At 40.6% G+C, this 19774-nt stretch overlaps 1 protein-coding gene across 4 annotated transcripts in view; it reads right to left on the bottom strand.

The window, feature by feature from the left end:
- TMEM132D (transmembrane protein 132D) overlaps positions 1-19774 on the bottom strand; it is a 275079-nt gene that overhangs the window by 128541 nt on the left and 126764 nt on the right. The window lies entirely within an intron of this gene.

Genomic DNA, 19774 nt, shown 5'->3' with positions numbered 1-19774 from the left:
TTGGTTTGGGATTCTTTTTGTTTGTTTGGTTGGTTTTTTTACTCTACACAGGAACAGCCACCAATCAATGCCAAATCTACACTAGAAACCCCTGGGTTTTTTTACTGTTGTAAAGTCATTTCAGACTTGATTTTTAGGATGTTTCATACTAAGAAAGCCTTAACATAAGCACAGTTGAACTCCAAAACCCAGCTTTTTTCAATACAGTGATTTCATTTTGGGAACAGTTTTAAGCTAGGCCAGACAGCAGTCTGTCTGCTTAACCTCTATCTACCTCAGCATAGAGCAATAGCAGCAAACCTGTGCAACGTAAAGAGAGCCTCAGGTGGGGATGTCCAAGATCAGTTCAGATCAGGAACTGAAAGGAAAGGACAAAAAAGCAAGCAGCAAACACAGAGGAGAATTTGCTGAAGCCCAGAGAGACTGCATTACCTGTCAGAGCAAAGCGATGCCCAAGTGCTTACTAGTCTAGGCCAACTGATGATGTTGCTGCAGAAAAAAGTTTTATTATTAACACTCCCTGGAAGGAGATCAACTGTTCACTATTTAGACTTGTTCATGTGCCAGTGCAGGGAAGTGTAGCACTCTGCGCTGACAAGGTGCCAAGTTTGCTTTTGCCTCCATGAGGAAGAGGAAATCGTGCCTAAGTCGGGGGATGTGAGTCAGCAGAAGTGGGTTTTGCTCCAGGCTCTGCCATGGACCTTGTGTGTCACCTTGAACAAATTACTTGATGCCAAAATCTGCTCCCACTTGCTATGCAGAAAAGCCCCAAGATAGCAATGATTTTAAACAGTATTTAAGCATGCAAATAGTTTCAATTTAAGAAGGCATTAATGCACAAAGTAGTTTAAATTACATACTTAAATCCATCTCCACTTGAAAAAGCACATGCTTATGGTTAAGCATATTTTTGCACTGGGGTTATGCTTAAAGACAAGCACGAGTTAAGAGCATTACCGCATTGAAGCTAGGCTCAGTTTACTGAAGTCACCAAAGAATTACACTGACTGGAGACTGTAATCAGGAAGCTTTCTGCCACTCAGTATTTCTACCTGCAAAACAGGGCAATGTCTGATGCTGTCCCAGAAGAGAGCTATGGCATTGTTTATTGATCTTGTCGCAGTCTAGGACTGGGGAGACCTAAATGCAGCTCCCTGCCTCATCCCTCATCTTTTGAACCTCATCACTGAAATGATCTGTGCCGGTACTTTCATGTGATGCTTTCTGCAACTCCCTTCACAATGCGGCCGTGCTGGGCTGTGCCAGCCATATTGAGAGAAGCAGCGCTGCGGCCAGGGGTGAGAGGCTGCGGCTGGGGGAGGCCTGCAAACGATGCAGCCAAACCCAGCACCCCAACCCAGCAGCCACCAGGCTCAGCCCAGGCGCTCCGAGGGCAAGTGCCGCCTTGCTCCCCTTGAGCTGCTGGCCATACGTTCATGATGCTAGTTGCTGCTTTGGGTTGAAAAATACAAGTTACCAAAACCAGGTTATTTTTAACATGGATCAGGTCAGTAACTGGCTTCTCAGCACAGTATGGCCAAGAAGCGGGAGTGGGACACAGTGCAGGTACGAGCAGCTCAGCCAAGCAGGGCGAACTCCTCAAGTCCACAGGGCTGCTGAAGGCCTTCTACCATACAAGTCTCTCTCCAAAAACAAGGACGTAATGCTCCTTATTTCCTGGGGTAGATGAATGCCAAAGTGGGAGGGGAACATGCCAAAGGTTTTGAGGCGTTCAGATCCAATGGTGCAACCTAATTACCAGAGGAGGATGTGAAATGTTTTGCACTAGTGAGCATTACAAATCTTGGCTGTACTGAAATAAGAGCGTGTCATGTACACAGTCTTTACCAGAATCTGTAGGCAAATTAAAAAGTGCCCCACATCAATTACACTGCAATTACAGGGGAGAGAGAAAGGAAGAACAGAAAAATCTCTTTCAAATTCATACAGGCCAGCAGAGGTAGACTGGAGAAAATGTATCCTCATGAACAGTAAAAGACTTCATGCTAGAAATACTACATCATCAGAGAAGGCTCCTATCAGCTGATTTATCGAGAAGATAAGATGCTGAAGCCAACTTTTAGAAAATGCAGTGAGTACCACATAATCATATTTTCACAAAACAATGCGTAGGAAGTCTGCAAAACAGTTTACGGCTCTACCTCCTACAGCAACTGTACACTAGGTGGAACTATGCCTCCTAATTTAACATTTGTGGCAGCACATCTATAGTGATGGAAGAATGAGATAAATTGGACACATATAAGATGAAGACTCTAATTGAATAATAAATCTATGATACCCAAAGATTTTTTTTTCCGGGCCTCTGCTGCCTTCATCACCATAATGAAGGCATTATGAACATAGTTTTCTAGAATGCTCTTGTTTAAAATCACATGATTAAAATCTTGCCCACATTTTGCAAAATATAAATGGTTAAATTCACCTGTTGCGTTACTCATTAGCTCTCTCTCAGTTCTATCCATGATGTGGCCTGCTGTCTTGCACTTTAAAACAATCTTCAGCCTTGAAAACGGAGCTAGTAACTCATCAGTAAATATTCCTGGAAATGGAATTCCAGGATTCATGGAAAGCTAATATTAGAGGTCAGTCTGTAAAGCAGAACTGTTTTTAAAGGAAGGATTAAATCTAAGAATCTGTAGATCAGTAATCTTGGGTTCTGCCTTAAGTAACTGCATCATTCTGCTAATAAATCAGTAAATCCTAGATTTCCTGTGACAGCAGACAAATTATAGAGTCTTTTTGGGCCTCATCTCCCCATCTCCACTTCCCTACCTGACAAAGGAGTTAACAGTGATAACCACATGAGGCATTATGTGGTGCTCAGATGGTCTTTCAACAAGGAACAGACAGGACATACAAAAGAGAGAAACTCTTCAGTATGGGAAACTGGAGATGCACATACATGATTAGAAAGACTATTCAGCGTTGCTCTGACACAGCTACACTGCTTACAGTTCCAGCGTTAACTCATCCAGCAGAAGCTCAATTATCCAAGTATCCCAAGGTACCGTTACCACCTTTGGGACTGAGCCAGTATATTCTCTGTAAGGGCCTTTCATAACAAAGTCCCCAGGTGGGCCCCCAAATCCTTACTGCAGTCAGAATAATAACAGCGATGGGGGAGCTGGATCCTTCTCTGACATTCAAATTTCAAGGCCATTTAAAACCCAATATTGTACCTGAACAAAGAATATCTTCCATATATCATTGTCAGCTATTCTTTAGCATCACTCTGCCATTGCTGTGATGATGTGTAAACTGTTCTCATGCCCTTCTTTGCTTGCCCTCTGGTTTCAATCTTTAGGATTAATAAAGATCACTTTTGAGCTCCTTATCTTGTATAGGATTTGCATTTATAATAAAAGATGTTTCTATCTACACACCGAAACACAAGAGTAAGTAAAGCCCAACAACAAACATTAAAGAATACTCAGAAGAGAGAGGACTAAGGAAGATGGCTGACCACAAGCATTTGAATTCCTAGTTAGACCAATGGAAATTTATGTTCATGGCAAACGACATGTTCTCCAGTTTCTTTTCTGTATTTCAAATGTTAATTCCTCGTTTATCAGCGTCAAGGTCTGAGCAGTGGGAGGGAAAGTATGTGCTGGCACAGCCACAGTTATTCAAAGCACCTGAAGTTGGAGAGAGGAGTCTGGTGCTATTTACAGACACGCAGGCTCCTCACTTAACTCCCACTGACGTGCACCCAGGGTGCGAACTAACAGCGTTGAGAGACAACTGTTATGTCTTTTAAGGTAAAGACTATGTACCTGAAAATTTGACAGTAAAGCAGGAGAGTGGTAGATTATTCTCTAAATGGCTCTCGTGCAAATGCATGGAGTTGTACAGTTACTTCTGAGCACAGAATTAATATAAAAGATATTGGCAGGTGGAATATATTCACTTGCAGGCCTTTTAGGAAATATTCTTAAAACAATCCTCCTAAATACTTCAGTGCAGCAGATAAAAAAGAAACAGGTCTGTGTGAAGCCAAATAGTAAGAATTCACAAATGAGGCTGAAAAAATAACAAATAACTGTGAAGTGCATAAACCAGTGATGACTTTGTAAAATTCCACTGTTTGAGGTGAATATTTTGCTCTGCAGAAAAGGATTGCAAACTGCTGCAAAAAGTGTTCAGAACCACTGCAATATATATGTCAAGAAATAAATTACTCTGAAGTTTGCTGCCCTGGTATAAAGAGCTACATAAATCAGCAAATTTCTCACTTCCACTAAAATACTAATTAAAATAAAGCAAGAAGAACATTATCATTTTCCATGGAAAACCTGCCCTGGCCTCAGAGAGTTGCAGTATTTCACAAAGCGCACAAAGTGAAGTGACAACGCACAGTGGAATTCACCAGAGGAAAAAAAATAAGGCATCACAGCTGTTCTCAACTAGGAACATGTCCAGAGTGCTTGTTCACCAGTGGCCACCCTCCCTATGCACTGATGAGTAAAATACCCTTTCACCACTGAAGAGAAGCTTTCCTTGGCTTTTCACACATTTTACTCTTTTGAGTCAGGTAATTACTACAGAGAATCGCAGCATGATTAATCCTTGCAGCTCTCTGCCCAGAGAGCTCCAGTACCACCGTCCAAGAGTTAACAGAGCTGAAAGGGCATAAAGAGATATGGAAGAATAGGTATGTAGCACATTCGAGCCCACACCATGGCTCAAAGCTGTCATGAGGAATAAGAGAGTTATCTCCAACTAGTAGAAAGTCCATTTCATCCACTGGGCTGAGCTGGGACTTGTTTTCCAATCGAAGTACATTATAGGTCTGATCCAAAGTCCTGTGGGTTTAAGAAGTGAACTTTTGCTCAGGGATGTGCAGGTTAATGAGCAGTACAGTGGGACGGAAACACTGCATGATTCCTTTGGGGGACTGAAATCTCTCACTGGGTTGTCTGTTGGAGATATCCTTTATGTTTGTCTTGCCCCAATGCTCCCATCACCTTTTCTTTCCAGAGAAGGATCTACTGTGCACTTCTCTCTGGTTCATCCTGGACTCTCTCAATGAAGTTTATTCCTGTTTATCATCACACTCATTTGCAAAAATCTCCAAAATGTCACAAGTCAAGGAAATGTAAAAACACAAACCTAAAAGGGAGGAATGAAGTCCATGCTTCTATGTTAGAAGTCTATTTGCCCATTTCAAAAAGCACACTGTCGGATTTTATGAGAGAGGCTATGGTCCGAAATGAACTTGGATCTGCTGGTATCTCTACTGCTGAAACAGCACAAAATTGACAGTGTTCAACATTCACCTATAGCACTTCTCCCAGGTGCAGGAATATATTGGGGCTGTGCCAAGGATTCCTCACTTGAATGCAAAGCTCTTATTATCTGATAACAAAAAGTTGTTTCTCTGGGATCCCTCTCTAAGGTAGGGCTCAGTACTAAATCTGAAAGCATAGGAAAGACTCAGAAGACATGTATGTAAGCCATTATATCTACTTTGAATCTATCCACTTACAAAAGCTACATGCGCTATGTATGTTCACATTATACACACCAGCTGATCAAAGTTGTACTTTACATAACACGTGAGAGTAACAGTTTGCAAATCACAGGTGTGCTACAGCATCTGGCATGGATTTTTACTCATAGGAAGAAGACAAATGTTCCACTATTGAGGGAATGTATAAAACTTAAATTCAGTTTCAAGATCCGCTCCAATGACTGTTGTAAAAGCAAAATCAGGTATTCTGACAAACTAGGAATTTCACTGAAACACTAAAGAGTTAACCATATTGTTCCCTTATACTCAATACGATGGGTATTTGAAAAGGGACTTAGAGCTCCAGAGACTCAGTTTGCTGAGACGTGAAATAGAACCAGCAGCTCCTCTCACAAAGGAAAGTGTACCAAGGCCTCTTTTATTTGCACTGCACCCATTTAATGAGGCATGAATTTTAATTTAGTCTGACACTTGGATGTATTTTTAGATTTGATTTTGCATCTGTTGTAGACAACTTATTTTCCAAACTAGGAGATGTGTTACAGGGTGCTAAACCACACACATTACAAATCACTCTTTAGTTTAAGCTATCCCATATCACGCACACAGTGGTTCAGCCAAAGAAAGAGGTTGCTTGCACAGAAAGCTGATGCACCTGTGGATACAAAGATGACTTCAAATATTAGGCCTGCCAGTTCTTTAACCTTTATTGACACAGGTATTTGCCAAAAGGTATATATTTTAATAGTAAGATTTTCAAGGTTACTTCTGTGTCTGCTGCATGCTCATCTGAGGTATATAAATCTTTGTGCGTTACATAGAGTATTTGGACAGTACAACTCTAATATGAAGTTATCTAGAAATGACTGAAGTACTCTTTGATCATAAATATACAGCAGCAGAAAATACAGCCAAGCGTTGGCTTGGAAAGTAGGAAGAATCATGTGGGAGACAGACTTTTGGAGTAGTCATATGTTATTTTCCACATTTCCCTAGTCCCTGTACAACTTTAGAGGAGAGGGAAGATTGACATAAGAGAGGGGAGGAACGAGAAATATTCCTACAGTTTACAAACCTAACCTGTCCTCTGCAGCTCTTCATTTCCGTGTCATTTATATTAAGGCATATTAAGACGTAGGAAGTGATGGATAAACACAAAAAATCCAAAAGCCAAATTTAACACCAAATACCCTCACTCACTATAGCAAGATTAGATGCAGTACCAAGCATCTGATGAATATTGCTCATAAAAATTTTCTCTTCAATGAATGTTCCAGGAGGATGCCCAAGTGACATGGTTAACTTAGTTCTGCACTACTACACACATGCTTAATTATTCTTTTTTTCAGTAGAGGTCACACAGAATATGATACAGACACCAGATTGTGCTAGGTGCTGTAGTGAACAGTGTGACAGATGGCTTCTGACCCCAGGAGCCTGCACTGCAATTATAAAAGAACAGAGCAAGATAGACAAATAGGGGCGCACAAGAATAAGAGCAGGTAGGAGGAGAGGCACTGGTCTAGACAGACACACAAGTACCTAAGCTTGGAGAGCTTTTATTGTGAGGCTTTAAGGAGGACGGGTACATGACTTTGCAATATTCCTGAGAACTCCTTTTAAATCTAAAGGATAGCATTAGAGAAATCCTAAAAGCATCTCCAAAAAAGCTAAGAAGTGGTCACCATGAGATGGCCTCATTAGCCAAATGAACAGAACAATGGGTATCCCAAAGTAGGTGAGGGCAGAAGTAGACATGGGCAGAAGCAGGCATGGAAATAGCTTTTAAAAATCTGAACTCCGATTTATCTTTTATATTTAAACAGGTGTCGAAGCTATCTGAAACTCTAAATCCTTCAAATACCGTCACACACAGAATGTCCAGTGCTTAAAACTGACTACTGAAGATGGAATTACAATGGAAAAAGTACTTTTCTACACATACCTGTTTAGGTATACTATATCTGTTTCTTTACTTTATTCATGCTGCTTGGACTTAAAATAAACCTATCACATCATTTTTTTTCCTATTCAGAATTAAAACTAGATCTAAGATAGATCCTCTTCCCACAGTTCAGAAATACTTTCAGATGCACGACATGGTAACATATCATTTCATCACTGGACAGTTGCTCCTCAAGTCTTCTGGTATATTATGTAGCTGTCTTAGCTAGCAAACGAGGCAATTGGCTTTACAACCTCACAGTATTAAACGAAAATATGCTGGACAAGCACTGTTTATTGTTAAAAAATGGTTCATTGTCATTTACTTCATTTCTTTGCAGCAGCAAAATCCTTGGAAAACCTCAGATGAAAAGCATAACAAAAGGATTCAGAATTAATATTATTTTGTAATTAATACCATTTTCATTAGACTATGACAGGAATTAACTAAATGACTCTGAGGTCTATTTTAAATTTACCTGGAGCTAGGGACATAAAGTATCCTTTCAGCTCTAGATGGTAGAAGTCAATCTAGTATTCATCTTGCCCTTCTCTTCCCCTGCTCAGTCAGCTTGGATGATATCGAGGCCCTTCACGGTTAAAACATGCCTTTGCAAGCTTCGAGATTAAGCACCACTGTATATGTAGCCAGTGTGGATTAGGGTTTGTGCATTTACACTGAAAGTAAAATATGACGGACCCAAATAATGGGAAACCGGGAAACCTGCAACATGAATAAGACCAGAAAAACCTAAGCCAATAAGCCAATTAGAAGGTCTAGAATAAATATGCCAAGAAATTATTTCATTGTGACTGCGACATGGTACTCTCCATAGACTGTTCATCCTCTTTTCCTTATGACATTATGCATAAGTTAGCCTCTGCACGTTCCTAATTTCCGGGCACTCAAGTAAATGACTGGTAATGAATATATTACCAGCATTATTGTTTTATATGTTACAGTGGTGGCAGAAGCTGAACACCAGTGATTAAATGTAGGAAATTAAAAGCTGCTGTCAACAGTTTCTTTCTCCCTCTAAAGGTTTTATTTCTTCACCATGCCTGCTCTTGTTGCTTTAAGCAGGAAAAATGCTGTGGTTGTGATTTCTTTATTAGAAATGTCAATAGGGTCTGCCAAACTTTAATCAGTTCGCCTGGCTGTTAGATCAGACTGGCGTAAATGTTCTTTATGAAATAAAGGCCTGAGTTATTGAGCTTACTATTAAAATACTGCAAATACCCCCAATATGTTGAATGCAGCATTATCTAAGTATCAGTTTGAATCTAAAATACGTTAATCCTCAGAGATGGAGAACTACTGTTCTCAAGCATTTCAGCCAGTGCTGGTGACCTTCACGAATGCAAACTCTCTGCTCGCTCATTTTTAAATAATTGTGGGCAATAATTTTTTTCCTCATCTATGTTTGCATGCTGAAAGCTTCTATACCCATTAACTCAAAACCAGTCATAGGTAACCTGCCAAGCAGTAACCTCTGAGAACAGCCGAGAAAGCTGTCACTTCACAACTTTTGAAGCTGACTGATCTGCTTTCTCATGGTGATCCTAGAGGTATTATTTCCTTAGTGAGAGAGTCTGCCACAACAGTCCAGCTAAGACTTGACAGATTTATCTCCTACTGGACACTCTAGAACGAGATGAGAAATAGGGAGAAAATTTTCTTCTCTTTGGCTGTTCCGTACCACCACTGCTGAACTGTGCTGAAAGGAAAAACTGAATAAAGCATGGAAAAAAGGAAGAAAGATTTCAGTTGCATATGGTCAAGATTTTTAAAGAAACTAATGACGTACATGCTTGACTGGGGACACTGAGGCTGGATTTTTTTTCTCCCCTAGAAGATAGTATTCAAACATTCCTGAAAAGCAGACCTCTGTTGAGATTTGAAGTCGGGAACTACAAATTTCATAAAACCAAAATCACTACTTACCTTAGAGAATCTTTGCCATAATATTATAAGACTCTGCATTATTACAGTGCTCCAAGGCTGCCTATCCAAATGGCACTAGTCTCAGCAGCAGTCTAATGCAAAGCCTATGCAAGTCTAGTGGAGCCTCTTGACCTAACTGATACTTTATCCAGCCTTTATTGTAAAATAGCTATTTTGCTAAGCAATGAATGTCTGAGGACTCACACTAGCTGGAGATCTTGACCAGAACCTCTTGACATAAAGTTCATGTTACATACATAGCTTCCATTTCGTACTTTGTTTTTTTTCAATTTGTTCCCATCTTAACTTGAAACACGTTCTTAAATCTACCCCTCTAGCAGATTAATTTTAAATAAATATTTCAAGGAAGTATCATTGCTGAACTTCAAGCAAATGTTCAAGTCCCACTGAAGCCAATAGGATTTAAAACTATGCTTAAATACTTCCGTGAATCAGGAGCTAGGGGAGAGCTATAACATGGGCTGTACAGGTAAATTGCCAAGATGATGTGATGGTAGCGGTATAGAAATTATGTAAAATCCACACTTCTAAAACTTCCTTTAAAGCAAAATAAGGTCTCTCTTCTTGGCTAAGCACACCAGACTGTGATGCTCTGTGAGGTGCATTCACTCTTCTTTCTTTAGCTTTACGGAAGTTTTATCTGTTGCCTGCAAAATGAATATTAGCTACACTCACTAATCTCCCACCTCCTCTTGTGCTGTAGGAAGAGCAACCAAGAGGAGACTAAGTATGTGCATATTAATGAAACGTAACTAAATACATAAATAGTGCCGGTGCTAACTGAAGTGGTAGGTTTTTCTATCTAGAGCTCCATAAAATATTTCACAGCTTGTGGGGCTTTCCATTTCTTTAAAACAAAGCACCAGGGGCAGAGAGAAAGAAGCTGTGAATTTCACCAGATAAACTTTATTGTTCAGGGCTGGGTTCTTTGAGGTCGAGCTAAAAGAAGGAACTGCCATCTCTCAGCCTGGCTATATTCTTCCTCACTACTCATTTCCTGCAAGACACTAAGAAGGAATCATGACAGATGACTCCTCTGCACTATCCGTTTGGCCCAGTTTTACAGCAGAGATCGGAAAATTTATTGAATTTTGCCTGAAAAGGAGACAGCATGTAATAACCCTTGTCTAGGAAGGATAAATAATATGCTCAGTGGAGGTAGAAAAGCACCTTATCTGTTAATTGTAAGGAAAACTGTAAAATCAATATTTATATAACAGACCAGTCAAGCAAGTTTCAAATTCCTGTTCAGGTGTGAGCAGTGGACAGTGTGCATTTCCAGGAACAAGGTCACTCCTGTCATTCTCTGCGTCGACAAGGCAAGTCTGGTTAGCCCTCTCCTCCACGCATTCATCTGTGGCTGTTTAATCTGTGTAATGACTTTTCTCTATCCTCTGCAGTGGTAGCAGCTAAAGCATAGTGTGGAACTCAAGTGTGTGATTCCTGGTTCCCAGGCACGCCTCACAGCCTCAGGTTACACACTTCCTTGTGATTAGGTTTTAGAAGGCATTTTTCCATGTTTCAGGGAAATGAAAATGGCACATGGAAGCATTTCAATTCTTATAAAACATTGCTCTCACTGCTGGAAGCAGCCAAAGCTGTAACAACTGACTACCTCCCTCCACTGTTTGCTCCTCTTTCACTCTTCCCCCAAACCATCACACTCCTAAGGAGGTGGTTAACTGTGGTCAACACCTCTTGAATGCAATAGCACTGCTTGTCTGCACTGCTTGAGTCTTCATCTACCAATTTGCCACAGCAGAGAAGCAGTTTAATCCTTCTGTGCAACTTCTGGTAGCCAAACGGCAGAGGAACTGCCGTGGCCCTGGAAAAGAGACAAACTTCTCAGCGCCCAAGGGACAGGCAGCATCACAGCAAATCAACATAGCATGCTACAAACCGACATTTTATTGTGGCTCACTCAGCACTAAACTCCCTAAAACAGATCAAAAACAAGCAAAAGGGTGAAGAATTTACCAGATCAGAGCCATTAGAGAGCTTCCTATGCATACAGCAATATAACTATAGAAATGCCTACACCAACAGCACATCTACAGTAAGACCTTGCAAAAGCTCCTGCAATTTTGGACAGGCAGAAAATGAATACGAGGCTCCCACTGAGATGATGCACACTGGATTAATTGATTAAATGCTGTTTCTCCAATCAAAAAATGTTCAAATATTTTAATCTGATATATCTAATATAGTTAATTACCTGACAAGGAATCCAGATATGGCCCCTAGAGAAGAGGAAATAGAATGCTCTAAATAAAATATAACTATAAATGGGTTGGAAAACATAACTTTCCTTACATATAAAAGATGCTTCATTCACCAGGATTTATCTAAAAGAAGTAGGAATCTGTAAAAATTCTCAACTAAGCACTAGTCACATTGCCCTTTAAATGAAATTAAACACAGCCAGAGCTTTGGCAAACAAATCAATGTTACAACTGGACATAATACATAGCACAGTATTTTTCTGAAGTATTGTCTGTGTTGAGCTACATATGAACAGGTTTTTTTTTGCTTTGTGGGAAGAAACCTTTTGCCTACTCCAAAATCACATTTAAAAAATCATATTAACTTTTAGAATACATGCTATTTCAATCTGCCATATCTTCCCCAACACTTAGCTGGAAAAATATATTAACTTTAGTAAAAATTGGCTGTATGATTAAAGCCAGATAAGTAGTTGAATGTGTGTATGTGTTTTCAGGTGCATGCTCTCTGAAGTTTCCATTTTCAAATTAGCCTAATCACAAAAGCCAAACCGGACTATTACGGATCCAGAGAATGCCTGTGCACCAAAGCTGAGCAGCTATTATTATACTCACAGTGCCGATTAAGAAAAGAAAATGTTTTAACTACTCTGTTTCTTCAGCTATGCTGGAATGTAGAGCTGACCAAAGATAAACGCAATTAATTTAACAATAGCACTACTTATTCTTTTTGAAATGCAAAATGCCTGCATACACAATAGTCTTCAAAATTAAATGCCTTAATTCCTGCTAACTGTGAGGTGGCATGAAATAATTCCTTTGACCCCCGCTGCTGTTTCTAAATTAATTACAAGACTAGTTACTATTAAAGGGGATTTAAAGAAGAGAAGTATAAACAGATTCAATATAAATACACCACTAAATAAAAAGGTACTGAAAAAGTGCATGTACTTTTTCAACCCCTGGGAATAAAGGATTACCTTCCAAAGTGATGCTTGCAAAGTTTGGGGCCTAGGTTTTAATCATATCTTGCTGCTAGTCCATTACAGGATCAGAGAAATAGAGAACAGGATCCATGATGGAAAAAAAAGTGCTTGTTACTGAAATATTCCAAGCAAAACTTGGGGAATCCTCTGTTAGTTTGACGCTAGGGAACAAAACTAACAGGAGAGGCAAGCCAGGCCGTTAGCGAGATTCCTACATAGAACATAACAAGGAAAATACTGCACTGGCTTTTGAGACACATTAACTGCTACCAAAACCATCTGCATTTTTGGTACTGCCAGCAAAGAAGCTCTGCACCTGTATTATGAAACGCCCTTTCTCTTTCTCATTTCCAGTTTGCTACGTTTAATAAAACTAAATCAACAATGTCATTTTTTAAATTCATGTTGCACAATGTGAGTCAATCTTTTATTTATTTGCCTGAATTCAGACTGCCTTTACTTAAACTCTCTTTCTGGATAACAGCGCTAAGTATTTTTGTTAGGTAATGTTTGCCCTTCATTTCAGACCCTTCCCATCTGCTCAGTTGTTTATTGACAGAGAACACTGATTTCAGGGCAGAAAATACTTCTCTGCAGTATTGCAGAGAGCAATACTAAATGGAATATATATTTTGCATTTTGCATGCATTTTTCTCCTTCTTTGGGGTTTTCCCAAAATGATGTATTTGTTCAACTATGACCTAAAGGAAGCAAGAGGGCAGGGCCTTTCTTGACTGAGAAATAACACTGCAAAAATAGTTTAATATGGATATCCTGTTGCTGTGGCTATAATTCTAGCAAAACTCCATCACAAAGTGATAAGATTCAGTCTCACAACCCATGTTCAACAAATTCAGGATCAGACTCAAATAAAACAAGAAAACAAAGGGTTTCATACTTTGTATTTCATTTCCTGCTTGTTCAATAAATGACGACTCCAAAGTCAGCATGGTAGCAGCAGTATCAATAATAGAACTTGTCTGCACAAACCTCTCAAACGTCTTCCTCTCTTCTCAGTTCTTCTTCTCTTCTTTCCTTCCTACCCCACTAAATGTATAGACATCTTTAGCTGTATTATAGAATATACAGTCTCAGATCCACATAGGCAAGACAAAAGAAACCAACACTGTCAGCTATAAGCTACAGAGGACTTGATCAGCTTTGCTAATCATGAGCAACAAGAACAGCTGGATAGTTCTGTTCATTTTTAACCTGTTTCCCCCATGGAAATCATCTTATAGAGATGTCCCGTCTGTCCGTCTATCTGTCAGTCCTGTCCTGAGACACTTTTGGTCAGTGTCAGTCTGAGAAGAGAGGCTACCCCTTGTGCAGATGGTGGTCAGGGCAAGCAGCAGCTCGGCAGAAGGGCATGAGCAGAAAGAAATATAGGACACAAATCCATAACAAACCAGTTTTTTTTAGTTCTGCTTATGGAAGGACTAGTTTTGTTTTCAGAGGGAGAATACACCATCATGCTTTCACTGTTTTGACCTCCAAACATTATGTATGTGTCATTCTACAGGATATGACTGAGACAGGACAAGTCAAATTAATGATTTTTCAGTCCCAGAACCCACACTAATATGCATTTTTGTTAATAACATGCAAAACATGCTGATTTGGATGTCACCAATATAGCACTTCTATATTCACCTGGGAACAAAAAAATACAAAGTTCATTCTTTCCTCCAGTGCCTTTCTCATTTAACCATTAACGTGTTCTTTTTCCTCCGGTAACGTTTCAGCAGCTACAATTTCCTTTTCCCAAAATGACTGAAAAATAACATTGAACCAAATTTCTAGTTATCGATAAAAACTATTTTGCTATTCCACCTTTGGGAATACTTTTCATGTAGCTGTCTTTCTCACTCTTCCCCTCCTAAGGCAAGGGTTCGGAAAAGCTTATTTTACAGGCTTCTTTGCTAGCCAGACATCTTAATCACGTGAAACACCTCAATTTCTGCTAGATGTTCTTTTATTCAGTTTTTATGATCCACTAAAAGAATTTGAATGTTACCCTGTAAAACAGGAATTCCATCTAGCCGGGATGGATATTATTCTTTTGGATTATGCTTTGTGGTAGAAATTTGACAAAAGCACAGACAATATACCTCAGATCTATTTCAGTAACCCATTAGAAATGGTACATGAAACTTTTTCTTAATCTCATATCCAAACCATTTTGCAGAGTTTTTGTTCAAAATGTCTCTGCCACTGTCTTATCATTCAACTTGGCATGTAGACATCTGTACAACATTGTAACCAGATGACTTTTGATCTCTGCATTTCAACTTACGATTGAAAACATTTTATACTCCCACCCCTTTCAGCATGCTTAGTCTCCATGGAGACTAGAGGACTACCACTTTCTTTTTTTTTAATTAACACCACGGCCATATGCCATTTGAGTGCAAATGCAGTGAAATTTTCAGGGGCTTTCCACTTCATTTCAGTAAGATTATAGGTCAGTGAACCTTGAACAGGGAAAGCTTAAATACGGTTATCTCCGGATAGACCACATAAGAGAAGTTAACGTGTCTAAGGAAGAGATTCTGCAAAACACAGTAGCTGTGTGCAGGACTGTTAGACTTGTTAAAGAATGATGCCCACTATTTCTCTGTGTTTGTTCTTTATATACCTTCTATCCAAGGTTTTCAAAAGCTTTATATACACTAAGCATGTATTGCTTAATAGGCACCCCAGTCTTACAATATTACTGTCCCCACATTTATATGTGAAAACCAAGCCATGAATGTTCCACCACTCGTCTAAGGTCACGCTATGTGTGGCGCTGCTACCCAAGAGCTGCTGCTGCTGACTGGCCTGTCTTCCATTGCTTGGGGCTCCCGGCCCCTCCCAACCCTCTGCAGTTCCTCCCTCGTTCTGGCACTTGCATCTGACCTCACTAAGCCATTTTGTGCAACTAAACCAATATTTTCATGGTTATTTTCTGCCAGTTTAGATCCCCTGCTAGCTTCTCATGAGATCAGATGAGCACTGGCTCAGAGGATGAGGTGGGGAGGAAGGCAGCCTCCCTTTCAGTGGGCACAGCCAGCAGCTCAGCTTAACTGTGCTGGGAAGCCACATCCTCAACACGGAGCTGTGCATGCAGCCCCTTGCTCGAGTCCCAGGACCTTTCCTCTAACCTCAGCCAGCACATCTTGTTCTACAGTCCACTGCACGACTCTTACGCGTCTATTAACCATCATCTTTCCTAAACAATCTCTTGGTTTCCTCATAGATTACTATTTAGCTACCTACACTTCATACATACTTTCCACTCTAGAATGACCCAGGGCTACTCTTTGAAAAGAGATCATCAATCAACTAGTTAGGTCAGAAGATCTAAGTGTCACAGCATAAGTCATCTGTGCCTTGAAGAGCTCACAATTGTAATAAATAAGATAGACATAGAATGGGAAGATTATTATGCCCACTTTACAAATCTGGAACTGAGCCACATAGAGTTTTAGTTAGTTAAGAAATTAAGTTGTGCACAGTGTGACACCTGCATCATGCACAAACATGTTAAATTACCTGTTTTATAAATATAGTGATACTTGTATTTGGTAATTGAACATATACAATGAAAATAACTCAGCCAGTAGCCCTTTTTTCCATTGGAAATAATTATGTTCAGAAAACTCTCTGACAGCAATACATACAAGGACTTCCTTTTCCTTTAAAACAATCTGCTTTCTCTGGCCAATGCAATGGACGCAGCATACGACACTGACTGCTGTCCCAAAATGCCTCACAAGATTCGTCGTTCTCTGGAGACCAAGCTTCTGCCACACTTGGCTTAGGTTATGGGCTACCAGTCTTCTGTTACCATACTGCACTTGTGTTTTGCCTGTCTTCACTTAAAAAATGATAAAACAAAACATGAAAAAGCAGAAATTAACTGCCTCGGCTCAATACATTTTGTGAAATGAACCAAGAAAAGTTTGGAATTAAAATAACACGTCTCTATCAGGGAAAGACCCGGACACCAAGACACGTTCCTCCTCTCCACCCTTCTTAACATATTAATCGGGGTTGTACTCTCAAGTGCTTACAGAAACGCACAGAGGAAAAGCTATTGACTATGTGATTTTGAAGAGGGATGAGGTGATAGCGCTTTGCTTTGTGTACTGCATGTGAATCAACCAAGGATCTACACAGGAGAAGCCATGGGGCTGATCAATCTTTATTCCTAGACAATCAAGCAAAGCTGCATCTTCAAGTCCTTTACAGACAGCTCATAAAATGATGATATTGATCACAATGCCTAAATTTGTAGTTTTGACAATAAAAGCAATTTGTTTAGGGAAGGGAATAGCTGTATGAGGTGAATGCACATAGTTTATTAACATTCATTAATAATTCCTCTGAGCAATAATGTGAAAGGTGAGACAGAACTTTTTAACCTGGAAGATTTGACTTTATTCTTCCTAAAGAGTGACTAAGATATTTTCCTCCAAGAATATTTACTGTGTGCACCTTGGAGCCAAGGGAGGAGCAAGGTGTGCCTCCATGTCCCAGGAGGATGTTTGAGCACCCTTCAAAATGGACACTGCAAGGACATGTCATGGCTCAGGTGGAACTAGGAGATTCAGAGAATATTAACCTCTGATGGGCGCCTTCTGCCTTACCTAGTCCTTTCCCTTGCTGTAAGGCAGGATCAAACATTACTGTTATGCCTGACAGACATTTGATAACCCTGTGCTTCTCAAGCTCAAGATATACATTGCCTGCCTTCATGCTCCAAGTCAGCTGTGCTTTATATCCGCCTGAGAAATTGAAGGAGAAGCAAATGAATTTCCTGGCTAGAGGTGTGAAAACTAACGTGCTGACCCTAGAGGAGCAGGTGCCAGTAATTAACACTGCTCGTCTTAGCTCCGCACACCTCCTCTGCCCTGAACCCCTTCATCTGCGATTGGAAAACGTTCTCTAATCTGCTCTTAAAGGCCACCAGTACCACCACAGCTCCTCTCACCCAGGGCTGTGACCAGATAATCCCTTGCATTTTCCTCAGCACTGTGGGAGCCCCCACGCTGATCAGCTGATCCCCTCTACAGCTGTGTATTTCTCACTGGTTTCCAGTCATAGAGCATCTGTAGGTTGGCTCTGCCAGCTGCCAGCCCAAGATAATAAACACCACTGCTAATCCAACAAGCATTTCTTAACTAGCCTGTACTAGCTCTGGCCAGGCAGCAACACCTTCAGTCATTCAGGAGGAAAAGACATCCTTCACTGCAGGACCTGATCTTTTAGCTGACAATAGCCCAGCTCAGCCTCCCTTGCCTGTTGCCTACATATCAGGCCTCCAGAGTGATCCAAGCACCTGCGTTGTGGCCCCCTTCAGCTAAGGTCAGATGCTGTGCTTCCAGAGACATATTTTGACCAGGCTTACATTTTTTCTCTGTTGGATTATATGGATCCATGCTTTATCAGCTCTCAGCTTTGAGAGTGCTGTGAAGAGAGATGTATTTATAAATAAGTCTCATTTGTGAAAAATGAGGAGAGGATGAAAAGGGCAGCTGCACTGAATATGTTATTCAGGTCAGGATGCAGCTGCAGCTCCTCATTCAGCAGCCAGGTAGGCTCCATCCTTCTTGTAATTGGGGGCATTAGCCTAGAGCAGACATGTTCTCGTACAGTGGAGAATACAGCCTAGCTCCAGGAGAGAGCGCAGCTCTCCTAGTGAAATTTGTCCTGGCACTGAAGAGGAGAGCCAAGAGCCTTGGAAGTGCCTCCTGATTCCACTCCAGTGAATGGCAATTTTACATCTGGCTTCCAGAGAGCTTCTCCCACTCCCATGTTCTGAACAGGATATCTCACTGCCGAGAGATACCTTCCGTCCCCGAAGAGTTGACACGGCTCAGGAAAGGGGCTACAGCTTGCTGTGCCTGCATGGAGCAAGGCTGCGATCTCTGGTCTCACTACACAACACAGCACAGCAGCCCCGGTGTGTGCCACGCAGAGCTCCCATGGGCTGGGTTGCTTCCTGGCTGCTCTCCTGCCCTCTCCTTGTCTCCGGGGTGGTGCAGCTGCTCACGTATGCATGGCCCTCCAACACAGCTCAGTTGGCTTGGGAAGGGACCCTGCAGACAGAGAGCCTAGAAGATTTGGGGGCACTTTAATAATAACTACTTTTGTGATTTAATTCATCTAGGTCATAGGCTGCAACCACACAAATGCAAATGTTGCACATGGCTTCCATCCAAAACCCCAGCTTTAATTTTCTAGCTTCATATCATTAACGTTCAGTTGGGCTCGTGCTTCATTTCAGGCTGATCATCCCCTCCTGCTCCTTTACTGAACTCCAAGCCCGGGTTCCTTATTTTTGATAAAGGGCCCTTTCCACATCACAGCAACACCCTATCGATTTTCACGCGCTGAAGCCAGGTCTGCACTAAAGAGGAATGTTTTTCTGGAAGTTACATAAGCATGGAAAAGGAGGAGCTCCATGAGGACAGAGCAAGGAAAAGCCAGTTGCCTACAGAGCTCTGCCTCGTGGCTGATTGACTCTGGTGTCCAAGAAAGTACAAGCTCTTGTTGAAGATTTTTCCATAATAGGCTATTGATAAGAATTCAGCTGCCTGGGGACTCTGCAATGTCTCTTTCCTCTACTGTCTGCCTATTTTCATGAAACATATAAGAATATAATTACCTTTGAGCCAGCTAAGCTGCTGTCAAATTTGAAACACACGTGCACAGGCAGCATGATAACACAAGGCTCATTTCCTTAGGAAACCTCACTAAAAATCCCTCTTTTTTCTCTAAGAAACACAATGAAATTTGGCAAAAATTGACCTAGCTACAGTTACTTGCTTTATTTACTTCATTAAAAATGACAAATTTATTATTTAGTTTGCACATGTAAAGTACTAGTGGATGTGTTTATGACATAAATAAGCATAAATTCTTTACTTTGAAAAAAAAAAGTCAGATATACCTATTATTAGTGAGGTATCTGCATAGCACACTAAGATACCTGAATAGATATTTTTTGCCTGTTGACATCTCTCTAAAATAGGAGGAATATTATAATGTTAAAAATAGAAAGCATGAATATTGTTGACGTGTAAACAAAAAATAAAGTAATATCCACAGAGTTTAGAAACAGTATGTAAATTAAGACCTAATGCAGCTACAGAACAATCTTATATTTTACAGG

Source organism: Struthio camelus, chromosome 17 (genome assembly GCF_040807025.1).
Source record: "Struthio camelus isolate bStrCam1 chromosome 17, bStrCam1.hap1, whole genome shotgun sequence".
In the NCBI taxonomy this organism is placed as follows: domain Eukaryota; kingdom Metazoa; phylum Chordata; class Aves; order Struthioniformes; family Struthionidae; genus Struthio; species Struthio camelus.
The sequence above is the reverse complement of the archived record's forward strand: the minus strand, read 5'-3'. Positions and strand labels throughout refer to the sequence as shown.